This window comes from Pinus tabuliformis, chromosome X (assembly GCF_031772625.1).
Source record: "Pinus tabuliformis cultivar Carrire ecotype Pingquan chromosome X, CPIR1, whole genome shotgun sequence".
Lineage (NCBI taxonomy): Eukaryota > Viridiplantae > Streptophyta > Pinopsida > Pinales > Pinaceae > Pinus > Pinus tabuliformis.
In genome coordinates this window covers 1,475,002,193-1,475,021,688 of record NC_142308.1, presented here as the reverse complement: position 1 = coordinate 1,475,021,688, position 19,496 = coordinate 1,475,002,193, and positions in this window count along the sequence as shown.

Below are 19,496 nucleotides of genomic sequence, written 5' to 3'. Positions count from 1 at the left end.
CATAAAGTGTTCCCAGCTTTTTCCAAATTCTCCCCAGTCATTTATGACCAGTACCTCTTTATTTTTAATCAAGCTTGAGGAGGATAACATATGCTTGTTGTATAATTCCATCCTTCAAGTGAATCCATCGCTATTTGATGTTTAATGAGTCTAGCGAAGGTGAAACTCGGTCTTGTCTAGATGGACAAGTTTGTCACTATTTAATGTTTTTAATAAGTTTAACGACAAAGATAACTCGGTCCTTTTCATATTTAGGGAGTTTGAAAAGGGACGAAAAGGAAACTCCAAAAGTTCTTTTTCGTACATTTGTCTCTCAAGCCCGAAAAAGCATAAAATAATACAAGAGAGAACCTATTGATCATGTTTGACCAACGAGTACCTTTTTCGTAAGTAATCTATCTCAGCCCGAAGAAGGGGTAAAACTATACTGAATAGATATCGATTCTAATCCATTTAATGAGCTATAAATGACAAGTGCTCGACAATATTTTCATGTTTAGAGAGTCTGAAAAGAGCTTAAAGATGACTCCATTTTGAGGAACGAGTGGTGTCTAGGATAGTAACTGGTTCTTGTGATGTTGGAACTTCTCAAAACATGTTGATTTATGTGAAGAGGCTGGCTAATAAGACCACTCATTGCAACTATTCCTAAAAAAGGGTAAAACAACCAAGTGAAAGCGTATGATCGGCCAAAGAAATGGTGGCGATGGGATGAAAATAACCAAGGCTCATCTGACGAAAGAAGCCGATAAAATAGTAGTCACGAGGGTTAAACTGGAAATGGGTTCTTTTTTAGATGAGCTTGAACCATAGGGAACTGTGCTTGGATTTAGTTTCATGTTTACACAAGCTTGAAATGAAAAACTATGCTTCGATTCAGTTTTATTTTTATACAAGCTTAAAACGAAGAACTATGCTTGAATTGGTTTACATGCCCCCAGCATGATGAAAAGGAGTCTCCTGTAATCTAGATGGAAGTCGTTGCGGTGAAGCGGGATGGTTATCCAACATCTTTTTGGCCTCGTCCAGATAGACAAACGTGAATGGGGTGATTCCCTTCACATAACCTATAGGGAAACTTAACTTTACCATTAGGTGCATGCCCCCCAAGCTTCATTACATTCACCTAAGTAGACTACTCATGGCTATCAAGTGGATGGAATGAAGGTTCTTTTACGAGATCAAGTGAAAGACTCGACTGGGATTTTACGAGATCTACTCAAAGACTCAACTTGGAACTTTTCTCCAGGGGACCTTGTTTCATTTTTTAATGAGCTTAACACAAGATAAGGAACTATACTCGTAGACCCTTGTTTCATTTTTTAACGAGGTTGACACAAAACAACGAACTATCCTCGAACCCTTGTTTCATTTTTTAACGAGGTTGACACAAGACAACGAACTATCCTTGGAGACCCTTGGGTTCATTTTTTAACGAGTTTGACACAAGACAATGAACTATCCTCAAACTCCTTGTTTCATTTTTAATGAGGTTGACACAAGACCATGAACTATCCTCGGGACCTATTTCAATTTTTTTAACGAGGTTGACACAGTAAAAGAACTATCCTCATATCCTTGTTGCATTTTTTAACGAGGTTGACACAAGACAAGGAACTATCCTCAGGATCCTCGTTTTCATTTTTTAACGAGTTTGACACAAGACAAATAACTATCCTCGGACCCTTTTGATCACAACTAATAAGGGGTCATGAAGGAGAGATCTGGTTCCAATGCCCCCAGTACATAATGTACAACATCACTAAATTGATCGTTAGTTGATGTAGGTATGGTTTCCACATAATTAACCCGTGGCGGGAATGATACCATTGGTATAAATGGACCAATTAGGGAAGATGGTTGAGTAGGAGCCATATTTGGACTGAGAAATGAAAGCTGGTCAATGCTGACAATTCTGCATTCATGCAAGAAACAAATCACTCGAAAAAGTGTTGAAACAATATCTCCCATGCCATAAACATAGTCATGCCCAAGAAGTAAATTGTAATCTAAAGGTCTTGGGACTACCATCACGTTCAGATAAACGGTTTTTCCTCCCAAAGTAATGGGTAACCTAGGGAGGATCCCTAATGGTTGACTCATTCCTCTATTAAAAGCCAACAGATTTTGTGTAACTGGTACAAGCAGTGGTGAACCAAGAACTTGCCAAGCAGTTGAGGAAAGGATACTCACTGATGCACCTTTGTCTATAATAGTGCCAGATACAATCATATTACAAACATGTACTATGATCTGGAAAGGCACATAGGAAGGAAGGCGGAATCCTACTAGTCGATTCCAATCAAAGGAAGTGACTAGACTACTTGGAGGGGGCACTGTAGAAACGGGAGAATTAACCCCTTGAGTTACGAGAGCAGGAGGATTTTCCTCCTATCTTGATGAAACAAGAGGATTTCCCCCAAGCTCATTAGAATCTGAAGAAACAAAAAGAATTTGAGTGGTATCATTTTCACTTTCTTTAGGAAAGGTACAATTAGCTAAAGGTGAAATCGGGTCAATTGTTACCTCGACCTGTGGATTTGGGTCGGGTATAGACTCAGAGGATTCACTTTCAAAGAGAGTGGGTTCAACCGATGGTTGATTTTGGTTAGTTAATTCATCAACTAGTGAAGGATTTAGGGAGAGTTTCCTATAACCAGATGGAAGTCGCTGCGGTGAAGCAGGATGGTTATCCAACACTTTCTTGGCTTCATCCAGATAAGGACAAAGATGAATTATGGGGTGATTCCCTTCACATAACCTACATGGAAACTTGACTTTTCCCTTCTTTCCATGAACTTTACTATCACTAGTTGATGGTATGTCACCAACATGATCTCCAGAGGTTGATGACACGGGATGATGTGAACGAGAAGACCATTCTTCTAAGATCTGAGGAATATCAAGACAATTTCGAAGAAGATGGTCTCCCGCACAAAGTTTGCATGGATATCAAACTTTGTGAGGCTTAATGGATAGTTTCTCATCAAATTTTGCATTCAAAGCAATGGTTGCTTGGTTGTCCCTTTGCTGAATTTGCTTCTTCTTCTTCTTCTTCCCTTTCTTCTTCTTCTTAGCCACCTGGTTACTAGTACCAATACTTTCACCAGGCGAAGAGGAAGAAGGGGAGGAAGAAACAAACGAAGAAGAAGGCAAAGGGTCAACTTTAGGATCAACTAGAGGTTGATTTTGTCCAGTTGGAGGTGTGCTCGATTGCGGAGAAATCACGACATTTTGAACCAAATAGGTTGAAAACAACCATACTGGCAAGCCAATGGTAAATCTTGGAAAGAACAATGTAGCCATATATGGAGCACCAATATTTCCAAATGGAGGAAAAGGACTAGGATTTCCATCAAAAGGAATTCCTTGATTGGTGGACTCTGGATTTGTCGCCATATGTTTCAACCTACAATCAACTAAAAAACAAGCGTCGAGGATGTTATCCACAGTCAATTAACTTTTACGACACTATAACTTTACTTTACTTTTTCATTTTTTAAGAGTTGAGAAAAAGCAAAAGATGACTCTAGTCGCTTTCATTGTTTAATGAGCTTGAAAGGACAAGCGCTCAGATGGACCTTTTCTTTTAAGAAGTCAAAAAGTAGCAAAAGTGACTACTCTAGAGATACTAAGCAAGAGGGTTTTCCAAACTAATCACAAAATTGCAATATACACCTTGGTGGTAAATTAAAGAGAAATTAGCAAGGATTTACCATATGGCAGTCAGTCTTCCCGAATGTTGTGTTCGGTGCATTGTGATCGATAAGGCAGCAGACTCGACTTCCTAGAGATAAAGGATTTAAACCTATTGGGGTCTCCCACTATATACACGACGGTACAAGGAGCACAAGTCTGTATTAGTACTTACCGGTTCAGAGAGGAGGAATCACCTAACCTCAATGAAACGACAGCCACTAAGTTTTAAGACACCGGAACACGTCTCTAGCCTAGACACCTCTAGATGTTTGCATTAAATTCCAATGCGTTATTAGGTTAATTGAAGTTAATTTTAGGTTGATCTTGCTTAAAATTTGCCTTTGGGTTTCACCACGTGATATTTTCCAACATTCCTAAGAATGTAATTAGATGAGAAGCACTCTTTCTATTTGATTTCAACAATGAAAATCCTAGCTACAAGGGATAAAGCAAACAAGTACTTTTTGGATCAAACAACAAAGAGCACTCACTAATGCATTTCCCTAAACCATTCTTTTCAAGCATTCACAAACTTCAAAATGCAATTACATGTATTTCTTTTTCTTTTCAATTCTCCTTAATGTGAATTATGCACTAAGAAAAACAAATGCATAATGATTCAAAAGTTCTTTTCACAAAAATGTCAATTTATGACAATTTCTATTAAAGATAAAGGAAGACTAAACAACACTTTCAACTTTAAGGAAACGAAGATTTTTGACACTTAAACAAAAATATGAATCAGATGCACAAAATAGACCAATCGATTATTTAATGAAGGAAGATTTTACGACACTTCATTTTTTGACAAAACAACCGACTGAAACTACTTTTCGACTATGGACTGCAAATGATAAAACAAAAACATAAACAAACATTTAACAATCCAGTCTAAAATGGGTCGAAACAAGGAAGCAAACACTGTTTTCAGATACAAGACCTCATCTAAATCCAACAAGCAATTCAAACAACTGAAAATTGACTTAAGATTTCAGCTCCTAGATGGGAAAACTGATCCTAAAGGAATCATCGCAGGCCAGAATGAGGGACAGTGCGATGCATAGCACTGTCTCTATGCAAAGGGTGCAATGCATAGCACCTTGTCAGTTACAGAGCTGCAATGATTTCAAAATGACAATTTTATGCTCAAAATTGACTCAATTTCAATGAATTGAACTTGAATTCGATGAAAACAGAGGGTAAAGTATGTCAAAGTGTTCTAAGAGATTAATTAGCTACTATAAGGGATAAAATCGATCCCCAGCGGAGTCACCATTTTGTTATGGGCAAATTTAGTGTCTTTTTGAATGACTAACCCTAGACCTAGTAGCAAGTCTAGAACAACAGTTAAAGTAATTCCATTGCTTTTCCTATAGCTAACAGATAAAAGAAAGAGGAGCAAAATTACCAACCTGTATCTCTTGCTCGATCCCTCTTCCCTTTGACAACTTTTGCCACTCCCTTCCGTACTTAACTCACTTGAAAGGTACTCGCACACAAGCTGAGACAGAAAACCATCAAAGCATACATATCGATCTGTTAACTAAACACATTATAGAATCGAAAGTACAATATACATCACATAAACACATGAATGGGAAAAAGCATAGAACTCTTTATTCATAGAAGGAAAGATTACAACCCATGTAGATGCATGTCTGATTCAGCGTCATCCTTCCAGCTTCAAACCCTTCTCTCTTCATGAAAACAACAATTTGACATGATAACATTACTCTCTCTAATCTCATCCAAGCAGCATTTCCTTATCTTAAGAAGTCTCAACCTAGACTGGCCAATGAGAGCTTGGTCTTTTGATACCTAAAGAGAGGACGTTAGGCCATTAATGGCCCTCATGAATGCTTTTCCATAATTGGGAAGTGGTTCCATGGAGGAAGGGATAATGGATTAAGGTTCATTCATCTCTTTCCTCATCCAAAAGTGAGCCCAATCCTTCTAGAAACCTCTAGATGCATCCATTGGATGAGGAATCCAATGGATTTATTTGAAAAATTCAATGGATCTCACTCATCGCAAGTGATACAAAGTCAGGTGCTATGCATAGCACCCAGACAGTGTAGTGCCTGCCATTCATTGCAGCCAGATAGAAGGCCACCTGCAATGGTCTCCTTAGGGACATTTTTTGGATGAATGGTGTCATGAAACTCTTGGGAAGCAAGCATGATGTAGGTTAACTTCATTAGGGAACGAAAACAACTAAATTAGGGGTTGGTGGACCCTAATAATACAGATCTGGAAGTTGGAGTTGATATGCCCAAATTTTCCTATAACACTTTCTGATTCTACATTTGATATTGATTTAAACAAGAACGCAACAAATTACAGAGATAACCATATACACAAAGATGCAGCGGAAATAATACTTCATTTCATTAATGGAAAATACTGAAATATGCTTACAACCAGAAAATGGAAATAAACCAGCTAGGGCGATGGTAGCTTATCTCTGAGAAGAGATGTGATGGCTACATGCCTCTGAACTCCCTTACAATGAGGCTCGAAGGCCTATTTATTGTTGAGAAACAATGGAAAACCCTTAACATTCCAAAACCTAACCCTAGGAGATGAAACGCCAAACTGTGGGCCCCGTTTGGGGGTAAGTTGGTACATCAACTTCTCGGGGTCGTAACTTTGGCATATGATCTCCGTTTGACGCGTACAATAGCTCATTAGAAAGATCTATCCGAGCACTATCATTGTTGGAAACGAGCAACATCGGTCCATTCCATGGACCCATATTGCCCCCAGATTCCCCAAAAAACGTCGTTTAGGCCTCAAAACGGCTCCGGAAGTTCAGGACCCGAAAAACTGCGAAAAATAGTAAGTTGTGCTACAATTAAGGTAACTAAAAATGCGGAGAAAGACAATGGTGGGGGTCCAGGTGGACTTGGCAGGTAGCCACCAATATCCACCTGGATCAACATTTCAAGAAAATACCTGACATTGTCTACTTCCTTTTGCAGCATTTCATTGTGTTCATTAAGGCAATTTTCTGTTACCTTGTACCTATCAACTGAATTTGAATGTCATTCAACCTCATCATTCCCCTGTTGTTGAAGGGCACTAATAAACTTTCTTAAGTCTCTCTCAGTTTCCTTCCAATTTCTTTGCAACTTCCCTTTCTTCTTTTAAGCTCTCTCTTTCTGCAGTAAGGGATTGATTTGCTTTCCCGCAACTCCACGATTTTATGACTGTGAAATTCTTCTCAACCAGCTGGCTTTACCCATCTCGTTGAACACCTACTATTTCTCTAATTTTCTAACGAACTATAAATCTTCCAAAAAAACAAAACAAAAAAGATTTAAATTGTAGTGGTAACAGTCCAGGCAATGGCTAAAACAACTTAAAACTTGACGTCTTTTCTGAAGTTGACGATTGAACATTGTGCCACAAGAAACAACAAGAAAATAAAAATTGTAGATAAATACCTCTTCCCTTAAGAATGAATAAATGAAAGGCTTTTAATAAACAGCTGACAAAATCTGTGGAAGGGATACTGCAGAGACTTTTCTCCTGTGATCCTTCCACGCAAGAGTAGTCAGAAAAATCAATTTCCCTTAATTTAATAATTTGTTTCCTTAATATTGACAGGTAGCAAAGGATTCTGGCTCTGTCCCTTTTCCTTGGAATCACAGAACTCAGGAAACAACTTGTAAATCGTGTTTGGTATGGCCGCAACCTACTCTATAAATCTGGTTATGAGGCAAGTAACGTTTCATTTCCTTAGCGGTTACTAGGTTTTAGAACATCTTTTGGATTTGCTTTAGGACTACAAACCTTCATATTTGGTCAACCTCATGAGTTTGCTCTTTAGAATATATAAACCAACATGGAGAAGAATATATTAATATTAAATATTTTAAAAATAATAAATGGCAAATTTAGCTTTCTATAAATATAATTATAATTTTTATAAATAATAATTTGATTCGAAAACAAAATTATAACTTAAAAAATTATATGCTATAATTTAATTTAATTTTTTTGATAAATTATTAAGATTTTAATCTTTTCATTAAATTTGATAGGCTAAACAAGATTTTATATTTAACCTACTTATATGGAAAAATTTACTTGATAGCATTCAAATTTCTTGGCTAGTTGAATAGATTTTAATCTTTTCATTAAATTTGACAGGCTAAACAAGATTTTATATTTAACCTACTTATATGGAAAAATTTACTTGATAGCATTCAAATTTCTTGGCTAGTTGAATTTCAACATTGTTAACCAATGCACGTGTTAAGATTTTCCTTTCTTTAAAAGTATGTTTTAAAAACATTTTTAAAGGAAAAGTTTGAATTTTAAAATTAGAGAATGACATTTTTTAAAGGATGGTTTTATTTCGTATAATCTTAATTGATCTATTTGGTTACAAGTTTTAAGTACCAAAAATTTGGGTTTTATTTATATTTAATTCCTTTGTAATATTTAAAAATAGGAAATTGTTCTTAGTTCTTTAAAGTTATTAATGCTTATTCCTATGCTATAATAAAAAGAGATGTAGTGTATAACAAAGAAGTATAATTCGCCACTAACTTCACATGAATTTGGGTTATATAGAGGATCCATCATAAAAGCGCTAAGGATAGTAATTATGAATAGAAACCACTAAGACATGTCTCCACTTCCTTTTTATTACAGGTTTCAATAGGTCATCATCAGTGCATTTGTTTATGTGAAAATATTGAATAGTAGAGAGAATAATTTCCTAAAGATTGTTTTGCTCCTACCAATCCAAATACTCAATTTACCATAGTGGGGAGTGTTGGATATTCACTTACCTCTTTGTCATCAGTACACTTCCCCAAGGCTTCTTAGTCGTATTTTGGATCCTAGTATTAATAAGTATCATCTAGCAAATGAGCCAAATTCCATAAAACTGACCGTTTAAAAATAATTAAAAATACTCCAACTACCTAGTGGGCAAAAATTAAAGAACATAATCGCAACACATTAATTAGTTATCTCTGAAGTACTACAATTAGGGAGGTGAGGGGGGGACGTTATCTAGTTCTCTCCCCTCAAAAGCAAGGGGGCTTCACCTTGTTGTGCTGAGATGTGTAGCTTGGGAGGTACTCCCACAACCCTTGGGGTATTGGGCTTGTGAGAAGTTGACCCACGAAAAAAGTAATTTTGTGGGAAATGTACCCAAGTGGTGGGATTTGGGCACGTGTTGGTGGGATAAATACCCAAAAAAATGAATTTTTTAATCTTGTTGTTGTGTGAGGACACCATTGATGGATAAATGGAGGCGCCTAAGGCAACAAGAGAAAACTATAAGTATAGGAGACCATGAGAGGTCTCAATACACACCATCGATCTCATCTAAAGAAGCAATTCTACAAGTTAGGGAGTCGTAGGCCTCAAGAGGAGTTGAGCTTGGATTAGGAGCAAGTTTTGTGGTCTTTCTTGGCTATAAGTGCTGGAAAAAGAGGGTCAAGTCTGCTCTAAGACAAGGCCAAGCTTTCTATGGAGATTTTGTGCCCTAATAGGGCTTGGTTCAAGCTGATATTAGGACCAAAGGAGACGTTGATCTGTGTGTCTAATGATGCTCTAGTAGAGGTCTGAACTAGCCACGTTTCCACCATAATTATATATTCTGGAGACCAAGTCTGTTTTGTGCACAATGGAGATGGGAAAGCCACTAAATGAGGCCTAATATTCCTAAACCCACTATGTTAAGGAGGGCCAAAAGGCATATAGAATAATGCAGGAGTTTTTTGGCCAAGGATTATCCTAAAAGAGGTTGAAATATGCCTCAGAAGTGGAGTAAATATTGTGCATAATTACAGGAAAAGAGAGAATGTTTTATGCTAGTGTGGTGGGCTTATTTGCAGAGGAAATTAAGTGTTGAGGAGTGTGCGTGAAGGCCTGTCCAACAACGATGTGATTGGGCAGTGGTCTAAGGGACATATTCACTGTGTTGCAAACCTTATTTTGAAGGTTATGTAAAGTCACCTTAGAGCAAGGAAAGGGACTATGAATTCCAGAAGTATTTAAGGCCTAATGTACAATGATTTTGTGGAGGATAAATCATTGTGTTGAAGGCCTTCTTTGGAGCTTAATTATACAGTGGTATAGGAGGAGCTAACCCACTATAAGAAGGTTGATTATTGGAGGTTGATTTGACAGTGATTTGGTGTGCATATTCACTATGAGAAGCTAGAATTGTTGAGCCTATGTTCAAGGACCTTTGGAGTAGCATTGTCACTGTAAGAAGGAATATGTATTGGAGCTAATTCTGCAAGGATTTGGAGTAGTAGTAGAGGACCTTGTGAACAGCTGATGTGCGGAGGTATTGGAGGAGCATATTATCTATGAATATAAGTGGCAAAGGACATGTCAAGTGTTCAAGACAAGTGGACTGAAAGGGTTGTGCTCAAGCACTTCTTCAGCAAGTAAGTCAAGTTTATTCTTGTCTTGGGAAGATTGAGAGTCAAATGTTGTTGACCTCAAGCCCTAGTTTTCCTTATATTAGTGAAAATTGTCTGGGTCATGATCCCTGGTACGGGAGCCTATGTTTGTTGTATTAAAGTTGTAATATAAACAAGTTTTGGGTCTGCAAATCTTTGTGTACTTTGTTGATTCATTGTTATACATTTCAATTGTGCAAAGTGATTAGAGTTATTTTTATTTTTGTGTTTTTATAATTGTGTTGTAAACATAGACCTTATTCTGAAGTACTAGAAGAAAAATCAACATGTTCACCGAAGTCTAATTAGATTATGCAACCAACTCACAAATAGATATATCAACGACTTAAAAATTATCCTCTTCGAGGGGAAACCTCCTTTACATTACATAAATGAACAATTCTTGGATGATACAAATGACAAGACCTCCTTTGTATATATAGGAGTCTAAGGGGTCACAATATAATCAAAGCCTACATAACAATAATAATGTAAGGGCACAACAATAACAATAGTGGGCTTCTGTGGGGCACAATAATAACAATAAGGGGGATACACTAGTATTATAGGGACCTAACATGCTCCTCCCCTTTAAAAAGTGTTGTCCTCAACGCTTGAGTAGTTATGGATGCTTCTGTATAAAATTCTCATCCTCCCATGTGGAATCTTCAGTGGGTAAGTTCTTCCACTTAATGAGGTACTCTCAAATTGATCGATTCCATAGATGTCATGTTCTTGTTTCTGTGACTGCTTCAGTCTCAAATATGATTTTCCTTCTTCGTCACATTCTCGCAACATTGTTTGAACTTGAATCTTGTCACCGATAACCTTCTTTAAGCACAAAACACGGAAAACTGGGTGTACTCGAGAAGATATAGGTAGCTCCAATTTGTATGCCATAGTACCAATCTTCTACAACACCTTCTAAGGAACGTAGCTCTTGGGTGATAATTTATCATCCTTCTTAGCTTGCTTGAGAGACATTTGTTTGTATGGTTGTAGCCGTAAAAATACCTAGTCACCTAAATCAAAATTTCTTTCACTGTGATGTTGATCTTCCTATTGTTTCATTCGATTCTGCGCTAGAGTGAGGTTATCCTTTAAGAGTTGGAGAACTTATTGTTGATGCTCTATGTGATATTCCACTACTTGAACCTTAGATTTTTCTCTTAAAGATGATGTGATGGATGGTGGATGATATCCATAAAGTGCCATAAATGGGGTCATTTTTGTTGCAGTATGGAAGGAAGTGTTATACCACCATTCAACTAGAGGTAACCACTTGACCTATTGTGTTTGTTTATCAAATACAAAGAAACGAAGATATCCTTCCAAACATTGTTCACTATCTCATTTTTCCCATCAGATTGAGGATGATAAGATGAGTTATGAGCTAATTGAGTACCAAGACAAGAAAATAATTTCTTCCAAAAATTTCCAGTGAAAATGGGATCTTTGTCACTTACTATAATCTTTGGATTTCCATGAAGCTTTTGAATTGTTTCCATATTTGAAGTAACAATTGTACTAGCTTTAAAAGGATGAGATAATGCATAAAAGTGTTCATACTTGGTAATTCTATCAACTACCACTGTGATGACTCTCTTTCCTTTAGATGGGGGTAAACCTGTGATAAAATCCATTGAGACCTACTCCCAATGCCAACTTGGAATGGATAAAGGTTGTAACAGAGTCGGGGTCTCAATTGTCTCAACTTTATTTTGTTGGAAAACCAAATATTCTGCCACAAATATTCGATTTAAGGCCATCCCAAAAAATTCCTTCTTGACCCTATGGTAAGTTTTTAAAAATCCTGAGTGCCCTCCTAAGGGAGAGGTGTGAAATTCCAAAAGAATCTTTTGTTTGAGTTGAGAATTCTTAGTAACAAACATATAAGCTATCTTTGCACCATAATGAATCATTTTTCCAAATAAATGTATCATATCTATTGAGATCTTGCTGCAATTTTTGAATGAGTGACCACACCTCTTCATCATTCTTCCATTCATCCCTTGCTCTAGTTATCCACTCAGGTTGGATAATAGAAATGGAACAAAGAAATGCTTCCACATCTTCATCCTTTCTTAAGAGTGCATCTGCAATAACATTTTGCTTCCCTTTTTTGTAGATGATTTCAAAGTCATAACCAAACATATTTGTCACCCATTTTTGCTGCTCTTCTGAAGATAACCTTTGTTCCAAAAAGTATTTAAGACTATCATGATCTACTTTTACCTTGAAGTGTCTTCCCATTTGGTAAGGTCCCCATTTCTTTATTGCATGTAGTATTTCCAACATTTCCTTCTCATAAATAGCTTTTTGTAAATAATTTACTTTGATTCGAAAACTTTCAAAAGCAATGGGTCTTCCTTATTGCATTAAAATAGCACCAAGTCCTTTTCCTGAAGCATCACATTCCACAATAAACAAATTTGTGAAGTCTGGCATAGCTAAGACTGGTGCTTGACACATTGCCGCTTTAAGATTTTCAAAGACCTTCGTTTCTTATGGAGTCCAAGAAAATGCATCTTTATTTAGTAATTATGTTATAGGTACCGTTATTCTCCCATAATTCCTATCAAAGTTGTGATAATACCCTGTCAACCTGAGAAACCATCGAAGATGCTTTATGGTTGTGGGATTTTCCATTCTTTAATGGCTTTAATTTTGTTAAGGCCTACCTTAACGCCCTCATGAGATACAATATGACCCAAATATTCCACCTGTTACACTAAAAAATGTCACCTTGACTACTTACAGTTAGTATGGCTCAAATCAACAGTCATGCTACCCTCTTAGGCAAGTCTCATGCCTCTGTTATCCATCTCAAACTCAAAGAAGAGAGAAAGTCTTGTAAAAACTATGTTTATCTCTGGGGTCGCAGGTTCTCTCTAGCCTTACCTGCGGGGACGCTGACCTTGTTCACAAAATATGCGTCCATGGACGCTCTGTATGTTAAGGGACAGGTGCATCCCTCTGTAAAAGGCAAAATGCGCGAGTTTTATCTTGAAAAAGTTACTTGTGGTTACTTCTAGAACATTCTAGAGGTCGGTTTGATGAAATGGATGCGCCTCCAGTTGGTTCATGTATCTCTATTAAGGGGGAACTTATCCCATCAATAAGGGAGCTATCCCACCCAAAGAGGGGGATGATCCCATTGATAGTGGACCTGAATAACCTCTTTACAGCACTATAAATAAAGACATTGAGCCAGAGGGAGAGGAGGTTGGAGCTATACATTTTCTTTGGGTAAATGCTGCAGGATTTAGGTCTTCCATTAGAGCCTTTGTGAGGAGAGATTGTCTTCACTTGATTCTACTTGGGAGAGGGTGAGCTTTGTCAAAGTAGAGGAAAACCCTTGATGGACCCTGGGAGGAACTTGCACAACACCAAGGCCAGGTTGTAAGAGTTTCTCTGTTTCGTTATTAATACAAACTGGTTTATTTTTCTCAATAGCTTGTGTTAATGAGTTATTTCATGTGTTCCTTGGTCTGCATGTTGGATATATGTTTTATTATATGAAATTCAAGTGCTTGGTAATTGTTTGATTGTTTGTGGTTGCAGGAATTGACTTGAAGGAGGAGCTCATCCGGATCGTCAAGAACGGACTTCAACAACAGCGTTTTGGAATAAGGTAAGCCTAAAACACTTGTAGTTTTCATGTTTTTAAAAGGTATATTTAGAGAAAGATCACTCCATTTTGTCTTGTTTGTCGCTAGAGAGTTTAGACTCCTAGGGAGGTCAATTGTGTCCGCACAAACGACTGTTTTCGTACGACAAATTGGCGACTCCGCTGGGGATAGATTCCATTGATGAGAAAAGTCTTTTCCTTTATGTGAACTTTGCTTTGAGAAAATTGGTTTATTTTTCTGGTTTTGGCTCTGTGATTCTGTCTCTGGGTGGGTTAGCTTAGGATTAGTTTTATTTTGGTTTTTCTTGAGTTTTTCAGACGGACGCACCCTCTGAGTGCTGCACAGTGCGTCCCTGGACGCACTTTTGCTGTGTGCACAGAGCGGGCCCGCACCTGTGCTAACGGGTTGCCTGCGTCCCCTGCCAAAATTTGAGAAAATTCCATTTTTTTCCTTTTTTGCTCTTAGATTTTGTTTTTTCTTAGTTTTTTCTACCCAGATTCATTAGTCCCTTGCCCAGAATCTTCACCTAAGCTTGTTCCTGCTCTTAGCTTTCATCAATTGGGTGTTGAGTCTCTTTCTTGAGAAATTCTTGATTTGATTTCCTTTGATCATTACTTGGAGGTTGTCTCAGTCTTTTCACAATTTTGCATCTTTTTGCTTCTGTTTTTGCAAAAAAATTTCCCCCTCATTCGCCGGGGGGGGGCTAAATTGTGTATGAGTGTTAATCGCCTTTGAGTGTTTTTATGTTTTGATCTTTGGAACTCTCACCCCATTTTCTCGACTTGCACTTGATTGGTTCTTAGATTACATTAGAATCATCTTGTGTTTGAGAATTCTCTTGCATAGATCACATTTGCATAATTAGAATTCTCATTTTCAGAATATTAATGAAAAATGTGCATAGATTACATTTGCATACTTTTCAAGTGAATTGTGCATAGATTACAATTGCATAGTTTACATTCTGAAAAAATCAATTGTAGATTTAGATCAGCTTTCTTTGATTTGAATTTACACAGAAATAAAATAAAAATGGTTTGGAATTGATTTGCATTAGTTTTTCTTGATGAAATTAGTGCATTAGGAATTTGTTATATTTTCTCTTTGTGATCAATTTTTGCATTGTTGGAAGTGAATGGAAACTCTCTCCTTAGTTTAATTAGGATTCATCGAATTGAAAAGATTACATTATCATATTCGATTGCATTCAGTTGAGTCGGGTCATAACACCATTGGTTTCATCTCCATTTACCCATTTGAGTAATAACAGCCTTAATAACACAGCGCTTAATTAAAATTCATCTAGTAATTTTTACATTTCTAGGGCTCTGAAACACCAACATAGCTTAGGCTAGGGTCTTGGAGTAGGTGAGTACTTAACTCTCCAAGACTACAAACCAAACAGATAGTTTATCTTGAGTAGAATAAATCCAATTGTTTCAATTGCACTCTGGGAAAGCTCCTCTTAAAGGAGAAGCACGAGCTCGTGTCCGAACCAGTGAGGGGATCATTCCCCCTCGTTGGGAACGACGCCAGACAGTACGTATTACAAACGGTAAACCTCGGATTAACCATTGTCGAGGAGCATGGGTCACTTATCGGTAAACCTTGGATTGTTGTCAAGGAGCCGGTAAGGGGATTGAGCTTGCTACTCTGCCCTTGCGTGCTGTCGGAGTTTAGACTGTTCCCCCAGGTGTATTTGTTACTGTTGGTGACCTTAGTGACCATAATCTTTAGGGTTCTACCGAGGTGACGGTGGAGGGAAGGTCCCACTGTACCTGGAGCAGACGTCGGTTATACTCACTTGGATTTTCCGGGGGGTTCACTTCACTTCGAGACGGTTAAAGTGGAGGAACTTGGCCGGTCTATTCATTAAGCAGGTTGCGGGGGTAACTGTTCCACCCGCCATTTCTGTACTGAATTTTGCGAGGTTGGGCTTCATCACCAACTAGTGTTTTCGGTCCGGAGAGCTTACTGTTTGTGTGTGGTTTGACTCCTAGATTTGATAGCGCGTGTTAATTTGTTTGTTTTTACTTTTAGAGACCATAGGTGTGAATTGTGAATTTTAGTTGTTAAGTGTGAATTGTGAATTGTTAATTTTAGGTTTAAATTGTTAATAAAATTCACTGAAGTTGAATATAATGGCAAATGTTCCGGAATTTATCAACCTAGGAACCCTCCTAATGAGAATCCTAGTACTTTTCCTTACTTTGGAAATGTTGGTCCTCCTTATATGGCTACTTTGTCATTACCTGGATTTACAATAGGTTTACCGATATGGTTATTTTCAACTTCGTTGGCCCAAAATACTCCAATTGTTCCACCTCAACCGGATGCTTCACCTCAACAGAGTTCACCATCTCAACATGACCAACCTTCTGTTGACCCTTTACCTTCTTCGCCTAATTTTTCTTCCTCCATTTCTTCCTCTTCGCCTGGTAAAAGCCTTGATGCTAGTAACCAGGAGGCTAAGAAGAAGAAGAAAGGGAAGAAGAAGAAGAAGAAGAAGCAAGATAAGAAAGAAGTCAACCAACCAACCATGGCTGTAAGTGTTAGTTGTGTTGAGGAAAATTCCGACATGCACCGTAAACCCAAATACCCTTGCAGGCTTTGTAAGGGTGACCACTTCCTTGTCAATTGTCCTGGTATTCCAAAGGTCTTGGAAGTATGGTCAGAAAAATCTCATCAACTTTCCATTGATCCATCAACCAGTGATAGTCAGGTTCCTGGGAAAAAGGGTAAAGTTAGGTTTCCTTGTAAGTTATGCAAAGGGAGTCATCAAACTCACATTTGCCCTCACATGGATGAAGCCTCAACATTATTGGAAAAACTTACTGTTCTACAGCAAGAATTTCCAACTGGTTACCGTAAACTTTCTCCCAACCTACCATCTAACGGAGTGATTGATCTAAATTCAAGTACCGTATCATCGAAAGAGTGTCGATACGACAACTTTCATTGCATAAACATAGTCTCGCCTGAGACAACCTCCAAGTAATGATCAAATGAAATCAAATCAAGAATTTCTCAAGAAAGAGACTCAAAACACCCAATTGATGAAAGCTAAGAGCAGGAACAAGCTTAGGTGAAGATTCTGGACAAGGGACTAATGAATCTGGGCAGAAAAAACTAAGAAAAAACAAAAACTAAGAGCAAAAAAGGCAAAAAAAGGGTTTTCCTAAATTTTTACAGGAAGACGCAGGCAACCCGTTAGCACAGGTGCGGGCCCGCTCTGTGCACACAGCAAAAGTGCGTCCAGGGACGCACTGTGCAGCACTCAGAGGATGCGTCCGTCTGAAAAACTCAAGAAAAACCAAAATAAAACTAATCCTAAGCTAACCCACCCAGAGACAGAATCACAGAGCCAAAACCAGAAAATAAACCAATTTTCTCAAAGCAAAGTTCACATAAAGGAAAAGACTTTTCATTAATGGAATCCCCAGTGGAGTCGCCAAACAAGACAAAATGGAGTGTGATTTTCTCTAAATACACCTTTTACAACATGAAAACTACAAGTGTTTAGGCTTACCTTATTCCAAAACGCTGTTGTTGAAGTCCGTTCTTGACGATCCGGATGAGCTCCTCCTTCAAGTCAATTCCTGCAACCACAAACAATCAAACAATTACCAAGCACTTGCATTTCATATAATAAAACATATATTCAACATGCAGACCAAGGAACACATGAAATAACTCATTAACACAAGCTATTGAGAAAAATAAACCAGTTTGTATTAATAACGAAACAAAGAAACTCTTACAACCTGGCCTTGGTGTTGTGCAAGTTCCTCCCAGGGTCCATCAAGGGTTTTCCTCTACTTTGACAAAGCTCACCCTCTTCCAAGTAGAATCAAGTAAAGACAATCTCTCCTCACAAAGACTCTAATGGAAGACCTAAATCCTGCAGCATTTACCCAAAGAAAATGTATAGCTCCAACCTCTCCTCCTTCTGGCTCAATGCCTTTATTTATAGTGCTGTAAAGAGGTTATTCAGGTCCACTATCAATGGGATCATCCCCCTCTATGGGTGGGATAGCTCCCTTATTGATGGGATAAGCTCCCTCTTAATAGAGATACATGAACCAACTGGAGGCGCATCCATTTCATCAAACCGACCTCTAGAATGTTCTAGAAGTAACCACAAGTAACTTTTTCAAGATAAAATTGCGCATTTTGCCTTTTACAGAAGGACGCACCTGTCCTTTAACATACAGAGCGTCCATGGACGCAGTTTTTGTGAACATGACCTGCGTCCCCGCAGGTAAGGCTAGAGAGAACCTGCGACCCAGATTCCGGTTGAGGTGGAACAATTGGAGTATTTTGGGCCAACGAAGTCGAAAATAACCATATCGGTAAACCTATCGTAAATCCAGGTAATGACAAAGTCGCCAATTTGTCACACAGAATCTGTCAAGGGTGCGGACACGACTGACCTTCCTAGAAGTCTAAGACATTCTAATGACAAACAAGACAAAATGGAGTGATCTTTCTCTAAATACACCTTTTACAACATGAAAACTACAAGTGTTTAGGCTTACCTTATTCCAAAACGCTGTTGTTGAAGTCCGTTCTTGACGATCCGGATGAGCTCCTCCTTCAAGTCAATTCCTGCAACCACAAACAATCAAACAATTACCAAGCACTTGCATTTCATATAATAAAACATATATTCAACATGCAGACCAAGGAACACATGAAATAACTCATTAACATAAGCTATTGAGAAAAATAAACCAGTTTGTATTAATAACGAAACAAAGAAACTCTTACACCTGGCCTTGGTGTTGTGCAAGTTCCTCCCAGGGTCCATCAAGGGTTTTCCTCTACTTTGACAAAGCTCACCCTCTCCCAAGTAGAATCAAGTGAAGACAATCTCTCCTCACAAAGGCTCTAATGGAAGACCTAAATCCTGCAGCATTTACCCAAAGAAAATGTATAGCTCCAACCTCCTCTCTTCTGGCTCAATGCCTTTTTTATAGTGCTGTAAAGAGGTTATTCAGGTCCACTATCAATGGGATCATCCCCCTCTATGGGTGGGATAGCTCCCTTATTGATGGGATAAGTTCCCCCTTAATAGAGATACATGAACCAACTGGAGGCGCATCCATTTCATCAAACCGACCTCTAGATGTTCTAGAAGTAACCACAAGTAACTTTTTCAAGATAAAACTCGCGCATTTTGCCTTTTACAGAGGGACGCACCTGTCCCTTAACATACAGAGCGTCCATGGACGCAGATTTTGTGAACATGGTCAGCGTCCCCGCAGGTAAGGCTAGAGAGAACCTGCGACCCCAGAGATAAACATAGTTTTTACAAGACTTTCTCTCTTCTTTGAGTTTGAGATGGATAACAGAGGCATGAGACTTGTCTAAGAGGGTAGCATGACTGTTGATTTGAGCCATACTAACTGTAAGTAGTCAAGGTGACATTTTTTTAGTGTAAAGTACAAGACTTTCTCTCTACAATTCTACCTATTTAACTACCTTGTTTCATTGTTAACGAGCTTGACACAAGACAAGGAACTATGCTCAAAAAGTTCGCATGCCCCCAGTATAATGATGCGAAATGAGGGTACATGCCCCCCAGGCTTCATTGCATTCAACGGCTGGATGAAATGAAGGTTTACTTTCAATATTTAACTTGAAAAGGGTGGTTGTTTCATTTTTAAAGAGGTTGACACAAGAAAAGAACTATCCTCATACCTGATTCATTTTTTAACGAGGTTGACTC